The sequence below is a fragment of the Diuraphis noxia genome, unplaced genomic scaffold (genome assembly GCF_037042655.1).
Source record: "Diuraphis noxia isolate RWA-SAM2 unplaced genomic scaffold, SU_Dnox_SAM2 contig0004, whole genome shotgun sequence".
NCBI lineage: Eukaryota > Metazoa > Arthropoda > Insecta > Hemiptera > Aphididae > Diuraphis > Diuraphis noxia.
In genome coordinates, this window is record NW_028301714.1 from 64,047,654 (window position 1) to 64,073,902 (window position 26,249).

The window sequence follows — 26,249 nt, forward strand, 5'->3', positions numbered from 1 at the left end:
ACTGGTAAAAAACTCACGTTGCTCCATATCCATAACGGGACATTAAATCAACGATTTAATTTTTAATATATTTTTTTTTTTTTTATGAAAGTGAAAATAAAATATTTTTTGGCGTATTGTTTATTGTGACTGATCTAAAATAACAAAATTGTTTATAGGCAATCATTATTTTAAACTGAAAAAAAAATTTAAGATTAACAATTCAAAACTAAAATAATAATTTAACTGTAAGCATCTAATATAATTTTTATTTTATTTAGACATTTTTTACACATTAATCAGTTATACAAAATATAAATACATTGTCTTAGAAATAGTTATTATTGTAGTAAGACGAAGGACATTGAATTTTAAGAATTCTGATTTTGGTAGTTTAAGTACATAAAAGCTTGAAATTTCGAATAATATATTTAAATTAAAAGTAACTTATTAGTGTACTTACGTCAGTATTTGTTATATTAGGTTACGCTTTTGCGTAATTATGAAATTATCAAAGTTTTGCGTGGGAAAGGATCGAAAAGGCTTGCAATTATTGATAGTAAAAACAAATTCTCACAACAAAAAAAGAAATATAACTTTAACTACGCAACATCGGTTTTATTGTTTTGATATCATAAAAGTTATTAAAGTTTAAAAAAAATAAAAATAAAAACGATGACATTACACAGTCGTAATTATTTTCTTTCTTATATAGTAAAAATTTGGTTTTTAACAAATCCAGTGGTTAAGTTTGTCTTTGACAACGCTAAAAGATTTTTCAATAAACAATATATTTTATCGACGTCTCATGTCTTCATATTTCATAAGCAATGTATAAAATTATTATTATTAGGGTACTGAATATCAAGCATTGAGTTTTTCAAACTTAAGTGGACTTAAACAGACATATTGTGTTGTCTCCGTCTTGCAAGTGTGAAACAGAAAATATACACTCACAGTAAATAACGTTTAGATTCATTAGCTTAAAAATTAGATTGAATTGACCATTTATTAAATTTGATTTAAGAACATTATCTGTGTTGGTATGTGAATTGTATACGATAATTCAGTTTTTAAGTGAGTAAGGGTCATTTTTAATTTACGCTATCTCTTTTTTTTTTTTTTAATTTGCTTTTTATTTTAAACGCTATCTTATAAATACGTAAAACTAAAACTAGATAAAAAAATGAACTATTGAAAAAAAACTCTCATTCATATTTATATAATATAAAGCAAATAATGTTTTACCAATTATCAGAATAAATCACTATAATTTTTAAACTAAAGAATCTGAGCGTACATTTGGTAAGCATTTGTAAGATGGAGAAAAAATATGTTCGGTGGCTTCCTGTTAAATTTATAATAAACGTATAAATCATTTAATTATGACTACATTTGTATGTACTTGCACACTGACTATTATCAGTATTTAAATGATGTGTGGTTGAAATATTGAATTTTAATAATTTATTGATGATTTAAGAGCTATACTAACTTGGACGTGGTTCATCGAAATATAAGTGGAATAGTATCTGTTAAATCAACACAAGTCGAGTTCTTAGAATATTTTGTTTGGTATAATATAAATATTTAGAAATAAATATAGTGAGAAAATATACAAGAAAATATGGAGATTTATGGAAATTAGTTAACATGTAATTCTATCACAATCTGCGTTGTATCAACATGTTGTAAACATTTTAAACATTATAAAATATAAAATATCACGTATTTGTGCGTTGTTCATTAAACAGCTGATGATCAATAGAAATCAGTACAGTATACTTATTCTGTTATATAATGCGAACCTAATGTTCTCATTGCCTTGAATATTTAATATTAATATCATGAAATGCTCGTGATATAATTATATCATTTCAGAATACCAAAGGCACCTCCTTTTGGCTTTTGTTGAAATATGTTTTCCACTCATAAATCCAATCAAAAAATAATATTATCATCACAGTTTCTGATTTTACTATTATTTAAATTATTTTATCGTCAGCAGTTTTAGTATTAGCAACTGTTGTTTGTCTGTAGTTACTAGTTTTAACGTAATATTAGAATTGGTTCCCACTCGATTGTATTTCAATAAAAATAATTAATATCTAAGAACAATTATTAAGCATGATGACTAATTATAAACATGCAGTTATGTTCTGATTTCTGTGTAGTAGGTATACCTATCGCATCATTCTAGATATTAATGTCTCGCGAATTCTGTAAGAATTTTTTACTGAGTATACTCTGTTTAGTCTGTTTGTACTTTTCTTATATGGATTTTATATTTTCGGTCGCTTTGTCGATGATGAGTTGAAAATGAAAAGGAAAAAAATTATGCTGAAAGTGTGTTGCGGAAGACACCGGCTGATTATTGCTTTTTTTCGGCGTCAGACGAATACTTAATATGTAATTTCACGAAGAACAATTTAGAAAATTAAACAAAACGCAATAAAAAGGTATTAATGTAAGTCGGTCGAACCTTTTGTTCTATAATTATTCCGGCAACTTACTAATGGGTTTTTTTTTTTTTTAAGGCCACTATTAAAATATGACAAAGGAGTTTCGTCCGTGTCATCAACGCCCGAACTTTAATAATTTCTGAGTCACAAAACCGACACCCGTGCCCGTGTCTAAACGAACAGACCAAAACTAATCTACGGAAACTCTCTTGTTTTAGGAACGACTCTGGCTGCCCGGGATTTACATAACGTTCCCCATTAGTTTTGAAAGTGGCGTTGATCGCGAGATGGACCCAAAATATGATGCAAAACAACGTTCCTGTCTAACACGAGGGGAACCACGCGTAGATATTATATTTTCGGTCGAAACGTCGAAATCATGATTACCACTCTCTCCAATTTCAAAAATACGGTACCGCGTACTTATTTAGTAAATTACGTAGGTATTGTTGATTATCAACACAGTAATAGTATTTATTTATTCTTTTGTAATAAAACGTATCACGCATAATACGCACCAAAATGGCGTATAGCAACACCTAATAATGGTGATCCGCGGTCACATGTGACAATGATTCACTTTATATTTTTACCTATCTTTTTTCTTACTCTTCCGTATTTGTTTACTTTTTGTAGTAAAAAAAAAAACATTTTAAAATCGTAAGACGTTTCGATAAAAAGATATTTTTCCTCTTCATGATCGCTATTTTTAACTACAATAATGAATTTATTCGAATTCTGATTTTACGAACTTCTATTTTTCAAATTAGAACCTATTTTTTGCTATACATTTTTTAGAGTTTAATAATTCGTTTGAATATTTTAACTTAGGTATCTATAGTTTCAAAATCGAACGAGTGGTTTCTCGGCAGTTATTAAAATGTTTATACATATTAAGAATAATATTTTTTTTTTTATAAAAATATAAGATATATATTATATATCATTCTATCTATCTATCTATATTAATATATATTATGTATGCATATATGGAATATAAAATAACCATTAATAGGATAACATAGGATCTAAAATTTATTATACTTTAATTATTTACAGATTATAAAATAAATGTCAATAACAACAATTTTCGAATCATAATCATATTATATTCTATATCTTCAAAAACCATTGTCATCGACCTATTCTTCTTAGTGGACGAAGTTAAATAAATCAAAAACGGCTCGTTCAAATTTTGACTAATAAAATAATTTTTAAGTTTCAACACGTTAAAAAAATTACAAGTGGTCAGTATCTCTTTTATACTGTTAAGTTATAAAATAATGACATACTTTCTGTGAAACATTTGGCTTGGAGGACAAACCATTCAGTCTAAAGGCCGTAGTTGCCAAAATTTATCAACAAGACAGATGACAACTTTGTCTAGCAAGTAGTGGGTTTTCTTGCATTTTTTCTTATAAGAGTTACGTCTATTATTAGGTCTTAAGTAGTAGATACATCTTTAACAGACAATCTTATAATCTCCTAAAAAAATAACATTTTTAGAATTTATCATTTGAAATAAAGCTTCTTAATATATTGAGTCGAGTCATGTTTACTTCCACAGGTAAGACTTAAAAGGAGATAATTTTAAGTTATAACTAAATAATTCTGTGAATAACTAACTGTTACTCACAGTTTTAATAGTTCATAGATAGAAGACAATTATTTATTATGGTACCTACTCAATCAATTATTTTTATCGCGCGCGCTATTAACAAAAACAAAAACTATATTATCGGCAGAAGACCTGTCGGAGATATATTATGAGTTATGATCTATGAGAATTAGAAATTTATTACATCATAGCAGTTAGTATATAAATTAGTAATTACTTACACGCGACGATGGTTTTATAAATTAATGATAAAATGGAGCGACCGAATTCCAATTACCGAGATTGGCTATGTTTATCGATCACAGTATCGTTTTTATTATAATATTAATTATGACTTATGAGGGGTAAAAAATGGAAAACTAGTGAGGTTATGGCCATGAACCGAACGATTGACTATCTCGTGCAGACCTATAACCACACAGAAACCGGGATATAGATACATTATAATATGAGAGAGAAGCCTATTTTCATTCATTTTTCATCAAGTCTGTCGAGCACCTTCACGCCCACCAGTCGGGGTTGCGATTTATTATTTTACGTCTGTAAATTATTGTTGAATCATTTTATTTCAAATCTGCCATTGAAGTATTTCATTGTCTAATATAAATCAAATCTCATGTAATTTCGTCATTGTTCGGTCAGGGGGACGAGGTGGCCGAGTGGTCTAACGCGTCGGCTGTGGCTCAGCCGGACCGGGTTCGATCCTCGACCATCGGGCGGCATTTTTCTGCGGGAAAGTCATGGTGTCCGGAGAACAAGTGCCGCCATCCCCCACTCCGGGGCATGGCAGAAACCTACGGGTGCCCCAATAGAAATTCTGCCAAACAGGCGTCCGAATTAGGCCGGTCGATTGTTAAGCGGATGAGCACGCAACAGAATTTTTTCAAACTACTGTCTAGTGTCTAAAATAAAATATTAATCGATAATATGTTTAGTTTACGAGTCAATGCAAAATATTTATGGGATTTTTACCAAAGGAATTATTTTTTTTGTGACGTATAAAATAACTCAAGAGATTTGGTATGAAATTAACATAAATAATAAATATGCTAAGCGATAATGCTCTTTATTCCTTATTCATAATCCTTTGAAGCTTCAAAATATTTTTTATTATATCTTAAGTATTTTTATGATGACCATTTATATATAATTTGTTTAAAGTTTAATTAAAATATAGCCTTACATAAATATGCTTCTCGGGAACGAATTTTTAAATATTTGACTTGTACTTGGTATTGCTTTTATTAATTATTTTATTTGTAAAATCTAGGAACATATTTTAATTCATAATTAAAAAAGTATTTTTTTATGTTATTAAAATAAATAGTAATTAATATCATTTTGATTTGAAAATTGTAATTTAATTGGGTTTCAATAGAATTTTATAATAAAAAACTTGTTACAGAATACTGGGGATCTCTGAAAAAACTTATGTGGAGGTAATCATTGATTTTGTATTTATTAACATTTTGTATTAAGGCTTATGCAATAACTTTTCATGTTAATTTCCATCTGGACAACTGTATTTATAATTAAAATACAATTTAAGTACTAATGTAGTAATGCTTAGACGTGTATACAGCCATGTGATGGGATTAAAATTACTCGGAAAACTATATCCGATAACTAATCGTCACGGCCTGTCAACAGCACCCGGGACAAAAATACGCGTCATTTAATAGTTATGTTCTATTCACTAAGTATCGTATATACATATATACATACAGTAAAGCTAATATATAACAACATATTATGTTTGTGTAGAAATTAAAAGTCTCATTGTGGAAAATTGAACGACACAGATTCGTTATCTAATGACATTTCCAAAAGGAAAATAATAATAATTTTTTTACTACCCATTATTTATGAATAATATTATTGATCATACATTTAAATTGAATCGATCAACATAAGAGTAAAGTTAATTATTTACTTCATTTGATTCTGAGTTGATTATTCCTTAAACTCGTTCTATCAGTGTGCTCAACAGCCTTACCTTAAATCAATTGTTTGATGTTTTACAAAAAAAAAGAAAAAAAGATCAAGTTTGATACCTACTTGACTTACTCTCGTAAATCTATAAAAATTAAATATACTATGAGCATACACAACAATCGTGGTTACTTAAGTGATTTTTGTTTTGTACAGCACTATACGTGTTTGTTAACAGTGGAATAATTCAAATATTACGTACTTTGCGTCAAAGTAAAATATAGCATTATCCAACACTATCGGCTATTATTTCACTTGAAAAGTATAATATAACAAATACATTAGTTTTAATATGAATGCAAGTATGATAAAAACTTAAATGGTCTCAAAAAAATGCTTTAAACTTCTTCACAAAGCTAAGTGCTCATAGTCCATTCAAAGCCCTGAAGATTTTATAATTATTATTGTAAATGTTTTACTGGTTTCTTTGTGTATGAATGTCAAGCAAACATCAAAGGATGCATACAAAATACACCTTTGTGTCGCCACATTTCGGTAAGTCAAAGATCCGAAGTTAAGCCCAGCGATACACGTAACAAAGTCGCTCAAATTTATGAAATATTTCCCACGAGACTTTTGATCATGGTTCATTTGTTTGTACAGTATGGTCAATACAGAAAGTTGGAATATCCAAGAAAGGAAGATGTAATTTTATTAATGTATTGTACTGTATTGTATACGCTGTGACCATGAATAGTGAGCTAATTGAGTTAAGACTAACTAACATCATTATGTTAAATATGCTAAATAGCTAAATATGCTGAACATTAAATTTAATGAAAACAAACTTATAAAACCGATTGGGTTTAAAACATTTTACATGAATTAATGTAAAATCTATTCGATAGCAATAATGCTATAACATAATATTAGATATAATAATATAATATACGATATACGAGTATATCTTTATATACTAGGCATATATTATTCAATTAAATCAAATTTAATCTATATATTGATCTATTGATTTTTTTTTTTTTTTCTTATGGTATCGAGGACTGGAGGAGGAACTATGGTGCCAGTACTTCTCCTCCAGCCCCCATCGTGTTGATCTATTGATTGGATCTATCTATATTATACAAGGTATTTCTTTTAAAGGTAAACACTCATCTTATAGAAAATTATTAATGTTTTTAAATATATTTACTATCCAAAATCTGAAATACAAAAAGAGATTTATGAAATTTATTTTATATTTTTATTATTATTATTTTATTTCAAGTTGTTGCTTTTCTAAATGAGAATATACGTTTTTTATATTCCAAAGTAGAATATTTTTCTAAACATGAAAATAAATAAAAAGCAAATGGTTGAAACGATTATAATATCTTAATTCTTCATAACCAATCATAAGATTAAAAGTTAAATAAGTGTTGATGAATCAAAATTATGTGGTGTACCCTTGCTACAACGGTGAATAGTCTCTACTCGAAAGTTACTGGTAAGTTGGCTATCATTTTTACACTCGTTAGTTCCGACAATTAATGTTATGTCCTTACTGGAATATAAAAGTTAAGTATAAAAATATATTGCAAAAAACGTATTGTACTTATTTTAGTTATTATTTTTAAGATTATAAATAGTATTTTCTGTAGACTGATATCAGTTGATATGTTGTGAATAATTTGAATATTGAACGCACGTAGTATTGTGTGTCTCTGAAATTTTTGTGTATTTGAGATTATTTTTTTTAGTAAGATCAGGGCTTATAATAAGACAGTGTAGGAGTCCAAAAATTGTTCTCCTAGAGTCGTAGATGTATATAGTTGGAGGTTAGTCTTAAAACTTTGAGACGATATGGTAGGTACTATAGCGAGATTTGATGCCAGATTTAATGTTATTTGAGTCTTCTTATATTTTATGAAAGGATGCAAATGTTATGAACATACTCAAAATTGAACTAGTAATTGTCAGTGATAGATATGTGATCGGACGCGGGGAAGGGAATGAATGAAAAATGTATTAAAGCTTTATCGAGGTTACTATTAATAGGTATCTTGTTCCAAACATATAACATGAAAAACTGTATGCTATTGGCTTTGTGTACATTGTAAATAAATAAATAAAAGTATATAGTATACCTAACTGCAGTACGTGTTTATCATTTTAATAATTTACTACTTTTACGGAATGACGCATGATAAATATACGTCCTATGGTTTAATTTTGTGGACTAGGTACAACTAAAAAATGTTGTATATTAAATTGTGTGATATATTAAATAATATGATAAAGTTTATACAGAGGTCATTTTGCTGGCAATTTTAGTCTATAATTTATTATCGATAGTGTATATAAAAAAAACGATCGTGCTTAGAAAATATGTTTTTACTGAAACATTGCCAACAGAATAACGGTTAGGCAGCAAAGATGAAAAGATATAAACGTCAAACGCACAATAGCGATCATGGCGTTTTCGTAATCATTCTATACGAAAGTAGAAAAATGCTAAAAATTTCAGTTGGAATCGTTTCAATTGTTTGTAATTTAAAACCCATTTGTATGGCAAATTCGAAAACAAAATATGTAACTATAATAATTTTGTTTATACCTATACAGCTATAATATTGTATAAAAGACATATTGAATTTACAATCAAAATAATTTTGATCACTGTGATATTTTAATATATCGACTAATGTATTTAAAGAAGAATGTCAAAATATCAACTAATTATTATTAAATGTGTACAATAAACTAAAAATGTGAAAATCAGTTTTTATATTAATAAGCTATAAAATATTCACAACACTTTACAACACTGACTTGAATTTGTGAATGTATCGCAAAGGTGTTATTAAAATTAAAATACTTACATAAATCTAAATAAAGAATATATTATACGACCTGTTAAATTCGCTGTTATTATAGCATTTCAGACAAAATAAATTCCTTTATATTTTTTCAGTTGATTTATCATCAAATAATAAACAAATATATATATATATATATTATAAATATAAATGTATTATACATTTTTTTTAAAATTACATTAATTATTTAATTTTATACCAACTCGTAATAAAATAATATTGTTATTATGTCACTGTGATGCATTTATCGCGTACCTACGCTTTCGAAACGAAATAAAATTTTAATTTAATTTAAGTTCCAATTGACCATCACAAATATCTATAAATATTTAGTTGGTTTACGAGGTGAAATTTTTGGACCCAATACGAAGGTGAAAAGTTTTTTTTTTATTTACAATAAGAAACTTATTAAGTTCAGTCAGATCTAGTAAAGGAGCATCCATTTTTCGGTCGTAAAAATCTCAGGTCCAGTATACGTTGCTACGGCAGTAACAGTAATAATAGTTTATTTTTATAGCCGTAATATTTTCGCGGACGTGACGAAAACTCATTGGATCTCCATCGTCATTGCTAAAAGGATGAGTAGGTTTTTCATCGTTTCTCCTCGGCCATTTCAGACGCAACGACCGGATAATTCTGATATAATATTACACCATATTTTTTTTCCCGTTTAAAATTAATTATATCCAAAAACAGTTTATGAAATACCACATATGTGGAGCAGAGGCTTATTTTTATGGTATTTAGGGAGATGGGGAGAATATTTCCCCATTTACGTCTTAAAGGATTACTGAGCCAATTTTTTCTATGTTTGAGATTGGCCTGCATTTCACTCCCATATAAATGAAAATATGTTTCGTATACTTCAATATTTCTTTATCCTTAATTTAAAACTTTATTCTGAATATTTTTTTTGTTTTACGATCGAAACGAATTTGACAAGCAACAACACGTTATCATGTGTTATCCCGTCGCATCACTCTAACAAATTGATGAAACGAGTACGGTGGGAGCAAGGGAAATTACTTATAATAATATATTTAACATCAAAAACCACGGGACAGATAATGTAATTTATTATTTGTATAAAAGTGCTGGTCAAAATGTTGGGTCCGTCTTTAATACAACGTGAAATGATGCAACTGATATGGGACTGTGGGGTTGAAAATTATATCAAATAGAAGGAATAAAATGTATACGATGGTTAGTCTTCACCTACTATGAAAAAACTGGAAATTTATATAATTTTACTAAAAGTTATATTCTAGTTATCAGTTCATTTTTTAATTTTTCAATTTTGAATACCTATATGCTGAATATTTTCAATTTTGTAAATAGTTACTATACAATTATTGTCATTAAATGTAATTTAATATAGAGATTAATATAATTTATTTTTAACGGAACTGTATGATTTAGAATAGGGCTCAATTGTTATTTTCAAAAATACTAAATATTTAAAAAACATATCACTTGGGATTTATAGTGTTTTGGATTAAACATTTTGAATAAATTCAAGTTGAATATTATAATTTATGATTTAATTTTTATTTAATTTTAAGATTAATTTATAAAATGTATACGTATCATATTTAAATTACCTAATATTATAATAACAATATTACAATGTGTAACTAATGGAGAACATTTTAATACTTAGACAAAATTTTTGATTTTCGTGAGTCTAATCTAACATATAGCGTGGAAGATAGGAATTAATATTTAAATTTTTTTTTAAGTGAACCAATTATTGCAAGTAGAAATAAACGAACATGTGGCTATGGTTTTAATAGCTGTTATCAGTGGATTAAATTCTAATACTAGTCTGGGATCCCAAAAATTATATAATGCATGCAAAATTCATTAGTTATTGGTAAAAATCTGTGAATTTACATGTGTGTCAATTAAATTTAACCCTACATATGATATCTACATTAGTCAATAAATATTTATAAATATCTATACATCTATCTATTATTTATCTATTGTTTCCGTTTTACTTTAGTTGAAATATTTTCAATTATATTTTTTTTACAAAAATCGACCATGTTATATTTCTAGTACACCTATATAAATCTCAATCACACATTTTGCGTCTAATATTATATAATAGATGTTAATCAATTTTAAATATTCACATGGAACAGCATTATCAGTCTAATTAACAAAAAATAATACAATTGGTTGGTATATATTGTAAATTATATTCAATCATTTAATAACTATTTTGCTATCTATAACAATTGCAATCTTATAATATACATAGAAAAATCGATATTTTTGAGCCAAAACTATATCAATGCATGAGTCACTCTACGGCGACCTTTATAGGTTATACATGAAGCTTTTTTTTTTAACAAAACATAATATTTACAATCTGTATTAACAAGTTATAACAATAAGTAAATGTGACAATGATTGATTGACAGGAGGGGGAAGTCGCCCAGTGGCGGGACCCCGTGGAAAGTAAATTCAGGAGAGAGTAGATCCCTAAACCAGTTCTTTTTCAGACACCTGGGTGGATTACCTGGAATTTGATTGGATGAAAGTTGGATGATTATAGGATTAGAATGAGTACTGAATGTTTTATGTGTTTTTTTGTAGGTGATTTTGGCAAGGCTGTTTAAGGTTGGAATGCAGATGTCTTTATGAAGTGATTCATTGGTAATATACCAAGGGGCACCTGATATTAGACGTAGACAAACAGACTGAAATGCCTGAATTTGTTCTAGTATTTGAGAGTTTGGCTGATCCCCAAAGTTGTATGCCATAGTACCACATGGGTCTTAAAAGAGCCATATATATTGTTCTTTTGGTTTCTAATGAGAGCTTTTGAGCAGAGTAAGGTTCTAAGAAGGTGGAGTCTTGAATTGAGAGCTTTACGCTTGTTTTTTAAGCGGGGAACCCATGTAAGGCGTTTGTTAAGAATTAAATCTAAATAATTAGTTTGCGTGGAAGATGGAATTTGAGCTTTGCCAATAAAGGTTGCGGGAAATTCTAAGGAACGAAATGTGAAGGTAATTTGAGAGGATTTTGACGGTTTAACTTGGATTTTCCAGTCGTGAAACCAGGTGTATAGCACAGTAAGGTGGTTTGGGATTTTTTAGGCAGCTTGGACGGGATCTTTGTTAGTGGCAAGAATAGCGGTGTCATCCGCGAACATACCAAGTAGTGTTTTGTTTAGAGGTAGGTTGCTGGTAAAGACATTGAATAGGAAGGGAGCTAAGTCACTGCCTTAGGGAACACCAGCAGTTGCTATTTGAGAATTGGATAAGGCGCCGTTGATTTTTGTGACAAAAGTTCGTTTAGATAAGATTTTATTAGTAGGTAGTACGGAGCAGGCAAAAAGGATTTTAATTTAATTTAATACATGATGCTACAAATTAAAAATCCTTCTTGAGTTTCAATAAATATAGTATAATATAGGTTATATATATATATATATATATATATATATAAACAGTTTTTATTGAAAACGGTCCAGTAGTTTTGGGTCAATAGATAACGAACAGATATTAATTTATTTTATGAATTATAAATTATTATTAATATTACCTATACCTACTATAATAAATCATATAATGTAATTAACGAGTATAAAATATAATACATATTATATTGTATCATATAGGTAGTTGTCTCATTTCAGTTTTCGGTAGCTTAAGCTTTCAAGTAATTATAATTATTTTATTATATACCTAAATGCTAAGCAGGAAATTACTAAATTTCATAAAATTTATATATGGTCGTTAAGTTATTAAACGTTATAGTATTCTACTGTCATAATGACCGTTCATCAATAGGATAGTTAATTTTGCGTGCGTTATTGATGTATTTTGGACATTGACGAGCAGATTAAAGGGACTAGGTAATTTGTGTAATTGCATTAATTTGTGAATACTTAGTCAGTACCAAACTCTAGTAATCGGTCGGGGTTATTTCTGTTACACGCACTGAAGCATTGATTACCATCATTACCAAGGTCTTGTCTGGAAACTACGCATTTGTTAAACTTGATGTATAGGCTCAAGTAATTTGCACCCCAGAAACTGATACGTTTTAAATTTATAAAATTATTATAGAATTCTATATGTCTACATTTTACACTTCGTTCTTGTAAATCATATAATTCTGTAATACTTAATCATATTGAGGTATAAAATAAAATTAATGTCTTCAAGATTAAGTAGATAGGTAATAGAAATTATTAATAAAATATCGATTTACATCTTTTTGGATGCCAAGACAATGAACCTCTAAACTTCTATAACTTACTAAAATGTATTAAGGACACCAATTATTCAAAATAATTTATTCGCGACTAAAGCAAAAAAGTACATTTTTATTAATTTTTAATTTTTGATCGTTACTTACTTTTAGTTACTCCAATTTTAAAATAAAAAGAATTGAAAATAATTATGTAGGAAATATTTCTACTACGGTCAATAATCAATACAATTAAGGCTCACATTTTATAGCAAAAAAATAATAATATTCAAGTAAATGGTATAACTTTCAGATACTCTAGACTTAACGTAGTTTACGTATTTGAAATTCAATTGAAATCATCACTTAATAATATTATACATCTCTAAATGTATTACTTATATCGTATAACTTACAAGTCAAGCAAGAGGAGAAGAAAATAATATAATATATTATAGTATAAAGCCAATAAACTTTCATTTCAACGTCTACTTAAATACCTACGTAATATAGGTACTGATAAAGATTGTGAATTGTCAATATTCAATAAGAGAAATACTTATTTTTCTCATTGTACATTCTTACGTTTAACTGAAATATGTGATGAGAATAATTTAACATAATATTTATTAGTCTAGTTGTTTAAAGGGCTATTTCATATCTGATAGAAGTCAAGCGAAACTTGGAGCAAATCCATTGTCGAACAAAAGGGTTTTATGGTCACACAGATGTTCGTTGGATAATTTACCATACGAAGAGATGTAAAAAGTTTTCATGCCCTATGAAAATAAAATCGATTTTGCATACCTATATTTCCGGACGATCCTAGTCCGATAGTCAAAAACTTATATTAAATACGAGAACTTCTGCACAAACTCATTACTTTTCGGTTAGACGTGGGACCGAAGAAAAATTCTTGTCTGAACATGCGAATATTTGTCTTCTAGTTCTAGGTGATTTGGTCTTCATAGAAAAGTTTTGTGGAACTGGATATCACCACAAATTTAGATATATAAGTTTTAATATAATATTATTACTTTTGGTTCGCCCTCATGATAAATATTATAGAGGTTATTGTTAATATCAAGGGAACAATAATTTAATTTTTTTTTACAGTAATTGTTTTTCAATAATTATATTACAATATTACGACAGTTACAAAACTCATTGTCATTACAGGTATTAATAAAACATCTGTACATTTTTTTATTCGTTAGAAGGTAGTAATAATAATAATAATAATTGTGCATTGTATATAATTGATATAAATACTCGGTTAAATTAGAATATTACTCCGCACTGCATTAAAACACATAGATACGTTTTTCGTTTTTGAATTACGCTGCGCGCGTATGGTATTTTATTTTATTTAAAAATTTAAATATTATTACGTCTAAAATAATATTTAATCACAAATCTGTCGAAATTGAAATTCTGGTTAGATTTAGTATTTAGAAACTTAAAATAGATATATAATATTACTTAACGGTTACGTCAATAATAGTTATAATACTGAAATAAAAATAATAATATAGATGCGACATACTACTGCATCAGGGAATGATTACATGGCATGGCAGCGAGTGACTTTGATAACTACGTATGCAGAAAGCCCTGTTTATTTGCTACCATTCAATATCAATAACGTCATATTATAATGTATTCATACCCATATTATAATATGAGAGTATAGCAACCGGATGTTATGTCCTAATGAGTAATGTTAAGTGCGTGAAAAGGTTAATAGGTAGGGATTGGAATACAATAGTAATACTTACGCTGCCGTACTCGTGCTGACAATGTTTGAATTCAATATCAATTTAGTATTTTAACGATACAGATGCACTGTCTTTCGGATAACCAAGCTAAACCAAGTCCGATAACTTTGTTGGAAAAATAAAAAATAAAAGTATATAAGTCAATAGAAATATAATATAAATATAAATTTTTATGATATTTTAAGTATCTACCTATTTGTAACTTATACCAATAGAATAATAATTTATCATAATATTTCATAAGTATATGTTACAGAATTATCTAGAAGTTATGTACAAAAAACGATGTTTACATGAACATTACTACTTAGAATGCTGGTTCTGACATCTATCTAACTTATTAAAAAAAAAAAAACCGAAAACAAGGACATAAACTAAATCCGACGGGATGAGATAAAAATAAAACGAACTGCGATAAACATTAAGGCAACGGCTTGACTGAATCCTAATACGCAATCATTTTTCTATAGCGCGAAAAAAATGTTCGAGGTATAGGCCAGGTGATGTACTTACAACAAAGTTTTAACTTAAAGTCTGTTCCCTGAAAATATTCATATCACAACTACAACGATTCAATTTTATCATACAAAAACCCAAATAATCTATTATTATGAAATATTGAACGTTGTTTAATTTTCATGGCAGTTACAACAACTGACAATTAATATGCTTATCTATATATTAAATTATACAATTATTGCAGCAATGTAACTCCAGAATAAATTATTATTGTAAATCGGTTATAGATTTTTTTTTTTTTTTGCAACAGTCGATTTAGTGTTATGTTCAAATTACCTAATTTGTCATTGTAATGAAACATAAAATGATTTCTATAATATAATATTAACAGGATCGAATATCTATATCAGTAGAATGGCCCTGCTGCAGGAATAATTGGTTGTACGTAATTTTCGTAAAAGTTTAACTATAAATAATACATTTTATCCATATAGAAATATGTTTGTTTAATTTAATTCGTAAGCTTATAGTATAATAAAGTGAATTACAATAAACATAATGAAATACATTTATTATTATTATATATATATATAATTCACTCTTTGGGTTTTAATAACTTTGTTTGACTGTCATCGGATACTTCAAGGGCCGGATTGAGCAGTCTCGACCCTTCGAGGAATATTTTTCAATCGGCTCGTATTGGCTATATAACCCATATTGAACGAATTTTAATATTAATAAATAATAATGACCTTATCACGTTTGTTGACTGTATACTATTATACAACCTTCATTAAAACCGTTACGTTGGTATTGCGGACAATTTATCATACTATTCCAAAATTTTAGTGGCCATTTGAGATTTTCTCGAATGCTTGACTGGCCCATCTGGGCACTACAAAAATGTAAAATAATATTTGATTTTAAAGTAAGCAGTATAAACAGATGATAATAATTTTACATAACAGTAGTTTTAAATTTACACGATTTATCGCCATTTTGAACATTCGCTATTCTGTGATTTGTAGTATATTTTTATTTTTGCGATTTTGCAGTTATATTTTTATATCGGTTATTGTATTAGATACTACGCATATATAGACACTATTTTAGACAAGATGATTAAAAGCTATGCGCTGTTGTATTTTTATACATTTTCAACAAGCTGTAGCTCCGTGTGAAATAATTAGGTATTGAGTTTACTAAAGACACGCATCAAAGCTTAGTCAGAGTAAAAATAATCTCGTGTGCACGGTCTCTAAATTATAGGTACTCGGCAGTTTTGAGTCAATAGCGATGGGATCGTTAAGACTGTTCTTCAAAAGTGCATACTTAGGATGAGTCATTATTCAAATAGATGTATATAAATTATGGTGCCAGTAATTTTTAATGTCGCTTTTTGTTTTGTATTCACTAATAGCTATGCAGACATTGTATTATATATGCAAATATATTATGATACTCGTTTTGAAAATTCAAAACTAAAGATTTATTAGTCACTGAGTGATTTTTAACGTATTTGACAGTAAAAATATGTTAAAAAATTACGTGTTGAAGTTGCAGATCTTATTTTTATAACAAAGAATGATTAGTCGTATAAATTATCCACCGCCACCTGTTCGCCATTTAACCGTGCGATATAATATACCTACCAAGGGTTGTCGACATTAATTGTTATGTGTGCTCGTTACTTACTCGCACCTTGATGATATTCATTATTATCCGACTACAAGAACTCGTGAAGTATTAGCGTTAAACGAATTCAGTTTGACCTGGACCTGGAATATAGCGGTGGGATGAGCATATTATAAGAATGGTAAAAAAAAAGGAAAAAGATACACCGGATTGTAAATGACAGCGACTTAGGGTGATGTAAATTCCAAACACAATTAATTACGCTCCGTTAATCCTGCAGCTCACATCGCTTAGCCCATATTTCACTCACCGAGGAGGTGGGATTTTAAGCTCCCGGGTGGTGATGCATGGTAATAGTAGTAGTAGTAGTTGTATAGTGGAAGTAGTAGTGGTAGTGGTAGTAGTATTGGTGGCAATGATAGTCGTGGTAGTAGTGGTAGTAGTGGTAGTCGTAGTGGTATAGTATAAAGGTAATCGTGGCAGTGGTGGCACCAGTAGTATTCTGTTGGTCAAGATTACCGCGACACTCCCCACTCTTTAAATAGCCATTAAATATTGCACCATGACTTTAAACAAAAGCTTTTGCACTTGTCTTTGGAGATTCCAGCACTGACATGGACAAATAATGCTGCTCGATTACTCTTTTAGTTTTCGTCACCAGTGAAGATTTGCGCGTCATGAGTGATAACTGGTAGGGTTTTTTTTCATTCCAAAAAACTGTCAGTGGGATATGGTCAGCCGAATCTATATCACCACTGAGATTTGGTTTTGGATTAGGCCTTATATATATATATTATTCCAAACTGAAAACAAAATTACTACCTACCTCAATCAGTCGTTCACGTTACCATCCTTCACTCATGCCGTTAAGGCGTTAAGGAATCCGAACAAAGATCAATTGGATTAGAGAAAAACATCCATTTTAAACTGTCGCAGTATTATCGTACATTGCTTCGTTTGAGACATGATACACTAACTTTTTTTATGCGATTTGAAGATTGAACATATAATATCACAAATCGATATTACATATAGTACTCGTATATAGGTGGAAAGGTACTTGTACATATCTTTCGTTTTATTTAGGCCAAATACCATCGTTTTGCAATCGTTAATTTTTGCAATTGAATTTTTAGATGATACATGCTCTTGGCATGAGAATATAATGTAGATTTCTAAATTTAATGATCATAATAAATTCAAATATTTGGTGAAGAAAGTAGTGTTATCCTAACGCAATTACGTTTATAATTGTCTTTGAAACGTAATGATTTATCTTTCTAATACACCACCGAACTAAAAAAAAGTACAAAATTTAGTCAACATCTTTGGTATGTCTGCGTACTTTTTAGCTTATTTACATTTTATTATACTTAATACTTGTGGACTATATAATGATGGTTTTCACAAGGAGGCCATTAAAATATATAATGATGTATCAGTGGTACCACAATTTATTATTATCATATATAAATTGTTATATTATTAAAGATCTTCTAACAAACTATAGTATGCTTATAATGATAATAATAATATTAATAGTAATAGAGATGATAATGTATAATGTTATCACCAACTTAAGTTCTCGTTTAAGTAGCTAAACATTTCGAATTTGAATTTTATTAAATATCATTAATTTTTTTGCTGTATTGAAAATGTGTGTTTTTATGAATAAATAATAAAAGAACGTTCTAGCAACAGGTAATATAAATAATATAGAAATATGATGTTTATGTATAAATATAGTTATTATCTTATAATATATTTTTATAAGTTTTCTACAATTGGTTTTAGGTTATTAACATTTTACAATGCCTTTTCTTGTTCCTTGTGCCTTCAATGTTTCTTTCAACGGTTTTGGTTATTTTGTTATTTAAAATAATTTTAATAATATGCGGACTTGTAATTTTCGAAATTACGTATCTTATTATTTCTATTTTCTATAGACAATGCAACTTCTAAAATAAATTGTGCTAGTTTTTTTTAAACTATCTGTACCACGAATCCATTATCTATTCATATCGTTGTAGGGTACTTTTTTACATAAATTAATAAGCAATTAACAACGTTATTTATTGATATATTATTATTATTTATTTATTTAGTTATTATTAAACTTGAGCCTGGTTACTATGGTTATCAGCTATTACAGGGTTAGTGGTTGATTTTGAATACGTGTTTGTGATTTGTCATTTAGAATCCACCTGAGACCTAATGGCATCGGCCGTTGCTAGCACACATATTTTTGATCAAAGCCAGACACTGGCCAACATATAATATTATTATTAAATTATATATGCCATGTTTTTGGTCCGAAAATCTACTGTATTATCATCAGAAAATCAAATAGCTGATAGTGTATAAGCATATAATATAATAATCTATGTATCGAATAAACAGACTTATAGTTGATTTTAAATTCAGCATATCATCCATTCCATAATATATAATTTGAGTAGGACGCAAATACTGGATATTAACATGATATAAATACGAAACCTACTATACAACAGTTCACCTGGTTTTGTAGTAATTATTAAGAATTTTATTAATATTATTATTTCAAAAATCATAACTCATACTTTATTGAAATTAATTTTCTATGATATTCCATTTCATAGAGTGTTATAATTCAAAAATTATTAAAGGATTAATTTGTCAAAAGGTTTTTTTTTAAAGAATATAACAATGTGAATAATATTTTATCACAAGACATTAATGCATTTATATTAGTTAAATACTTTTGAACACTATACTACTAAACTTTCAAAATGAAAAAGCTATTTTATCTTATTTTTGTAACTTATACATACCATCTACCTTGTAACGTATGCACCAATGAATGTGCATAAGAAAATAATAAATATGCATACCAGTTTTTGTATAATGTGAAAAGTTTAAATCTCACCACAAGTGAGGTCATGCATAAAATGAATATTTTTTGCAATACTTCACCGTCAAAATGAAAAAAAAAAATAAATGAAACTTAAGAACAGTATTTCATACGTGAAAGTGTTGTATATTTTATAATTTATAAATTAGTGATTTAAATATTTTTTTGATAAAAAAAAAATACAAAAAATTGATACCATAACAACGATAATGTTTTTAAAGAGAATATTTTTCACCAAAGACTAAAAACTAAATCAACATGATAAATGTCTAACGTATTATTTTCCAACTCTATATTTCATAAAAAGAAAGTTGCTATTTATCAGTATTAAATTTATTTTTATTATTCGAATAATTATTTGATTATTGAATATTTTATGTTTTATATTCAATAAAGTTAACCTATAATATAATTAATAATTATATTCTACTTTTTTGTTTTTTAATTTATTTAGTAAAAAACAAGCTACTATTATACAAACTCCTACTCAAACCGATCTGGTCATACGGTATCCAACTCTGGGGTGCAGCCAAAAAGTCCAACTTAAACAAAATCCAAGTCTTCCAATCAAAATGTCTCCGCCAAATAACCAAAGCCCCCTTCTACGTTCTATGACCTATGTATCTAACGACACTCTACATAAATATCTAGCCATTCCAGCAGTCCGAAACTTCACAAAAACTTTCAACAAACGCACACACTCCAAGTTCCACAGCCGTCGTAATTATCTGATTTTCAAGCTATCTACCAACGCTATTCCTGGTGACCCCAGAAGGCGTCTTAAACGTACCTGGTGTCGTGAGCTGCTCATCTAAAATTGTATATGCTTCTACCCCCCTAATATTGTATACCCTCTCTTGCTAGCACATTAAAATCATAGCCTAAAATCCTAACCTTAAGTGCCTCCGATGGGCAGCTTCTTATCTCTTGAAACTCAAGCCATGTCACCTCCATCACATACCTTATTGTAAAATAATATTTACAGATTGTGTATATAATAATATATGATAAAAAAAAAAATTATTTAGTATTAAAACAATTCGTTTCGACAGTTATAGTTTTAAATCCAAACACATTAATGCACAGAATTTATGTTCTATGTAATACTATAGCTCATATTAACTTTTATATTTTATTATTATGTAAATACTAATTTTACACGTCCAAGACGAGTCACGTAGAACTAATTATACTAATTTTGGTTCCTAAAATAATTGAATCATATATTTAAAAAAAATAATATATAATTAATGTAAAAAAGACTTATTTTGTTTGTGTATCAATGTTGAATGACATTCTATTGAGTTATAAGTATTTATATTCCTACGTTCGCAAAATTGTAATTGTATTTATTACGTAGGTAATTTAAATCACGGTATTCTAACTGTATCGTCTTATTTTTGGATCATAATATTATAGGGTATATCGATTGATAATCAAGTTAAGTTTTTTTTAGATACAAATTAATAAAATCAATTTTTTAAATTCATTGTTAATACGGCGTATTACCGATACATTCTTCATAAAATTATTCATATGTCGAATTATTAATTGATATAATAATAAGTATTACTATAAAAATCGTGTGTGAATATAGCTTTTAACTTCTCTCTAAAAATAAAAAAGTTTATTATTGTTTTTTAAATAACTTATGTAATATATTATTATATAGAGCTTTACCAGCTCATCTACAACTTTATCTTTTAACTACAAAAAATATAATTTTGAAAGAATAGAATGCCATACTAAATTAATATTAATCTCATTACTATATATTGTTTATAAGAATATTATTTAATTATTAAAATTTAAAAAACTTAGTTAGTTATTAGTTAAAAACTCAAATGTAATTTATTTATTATATTTTTAAGCCATATAATTAAAAGTTTTACGAATTATGTATTTTAGTTACTGGTTGATACATTTTCAATTAATATTAGTTAATTTTAAATTACTTACCAGATATTATTAACCGATGATTGATCTAATTTTGTGTTAAATTCATTCAGTCAATTCAGTCATCGCATAGCTGTGAAAATATAAAATTAATTCATATAAATACTAAAATACTATTACAATGGGCCATATATTGATAGTAATATACAAATTTTCATAGGAACTATAATGTTATTATTATAAGAGAATAGCTACGTAGGTATTTGAACAAAATAATATTATAGTTTAATATTATTATTATGTACTAGATAAATAACCAATGCAATTTAATAATGCATTTTTGCGTACATTAACGTACCAAAAATATATTAAATGTATTTGATAGAGTTATGCACGTTTATATCGTAATACCTTCTGGTACCTACTATCATGGTTGAGTAATTGTGTCAACAATATTATTATTACATACATTGTAAAATGGTTTTGAATATTTTTTTTTCTTTGTTATTTCATACAGTCTCATTAGTCATAATTAAATGATTTCATAGTATTTGATTAACGTAAACTATATTTCAAAGTTGCTTGAGGTATCAAACGAAAACAATTAATTTATGAAAAAACAATGGAATCGTTGAAAACATTGTCTGGTACCTACTCAGTGCTTAAATTACAAAGTTAAAAGATTAAACGAAATGACGGAAGGAATTGAATAATAGCAGTTAATTTAGTACCTATGGAATGCTGAATTTTTAAGTAACTCATTAGATTGAGAAATATCACAGTGTGAGAAAAGCGAATTGAATCGATATCTTACATGCTAGACAGTCTTAAATGATGAGGATACAATTGCTTCATCACATTCATGAGTCACGTTAAATATTTTATTGCATTTCGAATAAGACTGTGGGTAATGGAAGTTACAATTTGTATGAACATCCAAAATTAACAGGCCGTTTTATTAACAGTATAACTAATTGTTGACTAATCAATTACAAGTAATTGAGATATATTTTCAACGTAAAATGTACACATTAGTAAAAGAACATTTTCAATATTATTACACATTTCACACCTTATAAATATTGAAACATTTGATCATTTAAATATATTTTTCGATAATTTTTAGGACGATTAATTACTGTAATATGTGTATTGTTTCAGTTGAGTAGGTGCTATTTATTTATGCCACAATACTATAGGTACAAACGTTCGGATTTTGAGTGGTTTTTAATACGTTCGAGTGGATGTGTGTATGGAAAACGGATGAAGTTTGTGAAAAAATAGAAATAAAATCAATTACCATATTATTATACCGAATATGCATATTTATTTGAAGGATATAATAATATCTGTGTAGGTAGATATACACCTATGTACCTACCTATATCACTCCGTAAGTATTTACCACTTCGTGGTATATACATATGTATAATGCTATACATTATAGTATATTATGTGCTATATGTGTATCTATACTGTAAGTGCTGTAACCTCGATATATTATTTCCAAAACCACGAACAATTGTTCATGACTATTTACCCTATTCAAGGGAATGAAAACACCCGAGAAAAATTTTACGGTGAATAAATTATGTACTGATAATCTGGGTGGAGCTTAAAGATTTATTTTTTTAAATGAAAACAAAAAGTATATTAATATATACACATATGCATTTGGTTGATAGCCTCGTTAACTTTATGCGTTATAACATTTACAGGTAAGATAGAATATAAGAATAGAATGAGAAACAACTCCTAAAACTTTCTATCTCTGATTATTGCCATCAAAAGTCATTTGAACTATTTTGTGTATAAAAACTGAGTTACTCTTACTATATAGTGACGCGAAACAAATCGTGTTGAGGTTTTTTTACTTACGTATATTATAATATTATGCAAAATTTAATTGTTAAATCATTACTTTCCTGGAGGTACGCTTCAGATAGCTGAGCTCAGATCATCCAAACCCGATTGTGGTTTTGTTGAAACAAAATGTTTGCTTGTATTTTTTCATTATTGATTATTGTCACATTCCAAACTACAGAGATATATTCTGTAATAGTTAAAAGAAATGATTTGAGCGTATCTATTAATTATAACACTCGGGAAATATCGACTCAAAGATTTACACGTATAACAAAAACACAACATGTCACGTGAAACTGACCATAGATCGATAGGTGGGTTAGTCGCTTGAATCGACACACACTCAAATCCTTTGCCTACAAACATAACAATATATATTCGCTCTCGGGTTTCTGTCATTACATACAACAAGGACTCCGTATTTTAGATCAAACAGCAGTGCGTTTATACAGTTGTTGAGGATCACGAGAGATTTCTATTTGTTAAATAAAAAAATCTTTAATATCTGTATTAGTCTTTCTAACTACGTTTGAATGCCCAAATTAATTGCCACGACATTTGCAGCAGTCGACTGCCAATTATAAAAGCTATAGAGTTTGTAGCTGGTACTAGCTATATGAGAAAACGTATACGTTCGAGTGCGTAATCTCCCCACAAATGACAAATGTATTGCCGAGAAAAAGATACGTCATATTTTGTCCGTAAGTTCAGCATGTAATATACACATCGTAGTTTTTATTTTGTTTATATACAAATGGCTTTGGTGCCTAAACGCATTTCGAGGGTTCGCTTGTACAATTTTCTCGCTCATTTACTTCAAGAGTCTGTAATTTTATTTTTTATACACACACACAAAATCTCTATATATATATAAAAATTACTTTATAGCACAAGGAGCACTGCCAACATTCACTTAAACCACCTGCTAACTACAATTTAACCCATTGTAAACTGCCAGTTTTATACCTTAGTTTTATATATTATACTTACCTATATGTGCTCTGTGTCGAACGCGCTTTTAAATCGAAAACGCCTTTTGCAGTTGAAAGTTAATTTTTTTACAAAAATAGTAATGATATTTAATCGAAATCATATAAAGGCAAACCAATTTATGGGAATCCAAAACAAATTCATTAGAACCATATGATACCTTTATAGCGTTTACACTAATTTCTAAAAATTATAATTTTCATCGAAAAAATACATTATGAATAAAGATTAAATCAATATAATATGTCAATCAATAGCTGTTTGCAATGAATTGGAAAAATAAATAAACGCATTTTGTTTACTATATGAAAAAAAATATACTCTGAGATACAACATATTTTAAATAATACGTCAGAGTTTATTATCACTACTGTTTGAATTAATTAATTTTTATTGATGTTACAGTTTTAGATTCTGAGCGGAGCGAGGAATGTATTGATTTTACTATGATGTGTGTGTGTGTTTTTTTTTGTGTCTGTCATCATGTTTTGGGACAGTAAAAGTGCTTCGATTTTCGACTTCAGTACCTCGTTCGATCAGAAAGTGAATATAGTTGGTACTTTGGGGGATCAAAAGTAAAATATTCTCAATATTTTTCTAAATAATCGGAATAAACAAACTAAAAATTAACGGAAAAATGAAAAATTGTACGCACGATCAGTTTTCGACAAAATCGATTTTGGTTTTTGATGCAACTTTAAAACAAATGATCATAGATACATTCAATTTTCATCGCATCTTTATATAAGTATATTCTAACCACCCTGCAATTTTCAACAAATTTCGACTTAATTTCAACTATTTATAGGTATATGCAATTTTCGATCATTATTAGCTTAAAAAAAATTAATATCGATAAAAATATATTTGGAGGGTAGATAATTCCAAGCTTGAAAATTTAATACAAGGTCCCTAGCTCATTGTTACAATCGTAGTTGAAAAATATTAAAAATACATAAGCACAATTTTTTTTATAAGCATTTAAAGTTCAAATTTTGATTAAATATACGTAAAAATTACGACAATGTTCAAATTATCTTAGATAGAAATTCATAAAAGTTTTTCTTTTTAAATCTAAGATTTTAAAATTTTTAATAATTTATAATATATCCTAAACAGATAAACTCATCTATATCTCCGCTCATAATCGTTTTTCGTATACAATGATATAATATCATTGGATTCAAATTTAATTACATTCATTACAATAACCTAACCTAACCTACCAGAGCGACATCCACGACTTACCTGCTTTTTAAATATAAAGTTAACAAAAAATAACTATAATTTATATGATGCTATATGGCTTGTACGATTATATTCATAGGCACTTATAAAATATATGTTACGCAATCATAATGAGTTAATTTTTTTTAACCATTTCAATATTTCTTCCGGTAAATAATGTTTATAACCTGAAGGTTTCATGAACAATTTTCACTGTTTATTATCCCTTCAGATTAAAACGATGAAAAATTGTTTTCATAATTATATGCATTTACGTAAGTATAAAGATAAGACAGTAATTTATACATTTTTTTCCCAGTTTTCAAACGGGTAGGTAAAAAATAAAACCATATTTGTACCACATTTGTCGAGGGTGCGCAGATATTATCAAAATATTACGAAACTGTTTAATTTTTATTGAAAGCCAATACG

At 28.1% G+C, this 26,249-nt stretch overlaps 1 protein-coding gene across 3 annotated transcripts in view; it reads right to left on the reverse strand.

Annotated features, from left to right (window-relative positions):
• Positions 1-26,249, reverse strand: part of LOC107163023 (uncharacterized) — a 319,729-nt gene that overhangs the window by 72,528 nt on the left and 220,952 nt on the right. For 2 of the 3 annotated variants that reach the window (XM_089225837.1, XM_089225838.1), the window contains exon 4: positions 21,798-21,867. The exons of the other annotated variant lie outside the window; for it this stretch is intronic. The gene's annotated coding sequence lies outside the window, so the exon portion shown is untranslated. The remainder of the gene's footprint in view (positions 1-21,797; positions 21,868-26,249) is intronic. 3 annotated transcript variants of the gene reach the window in all.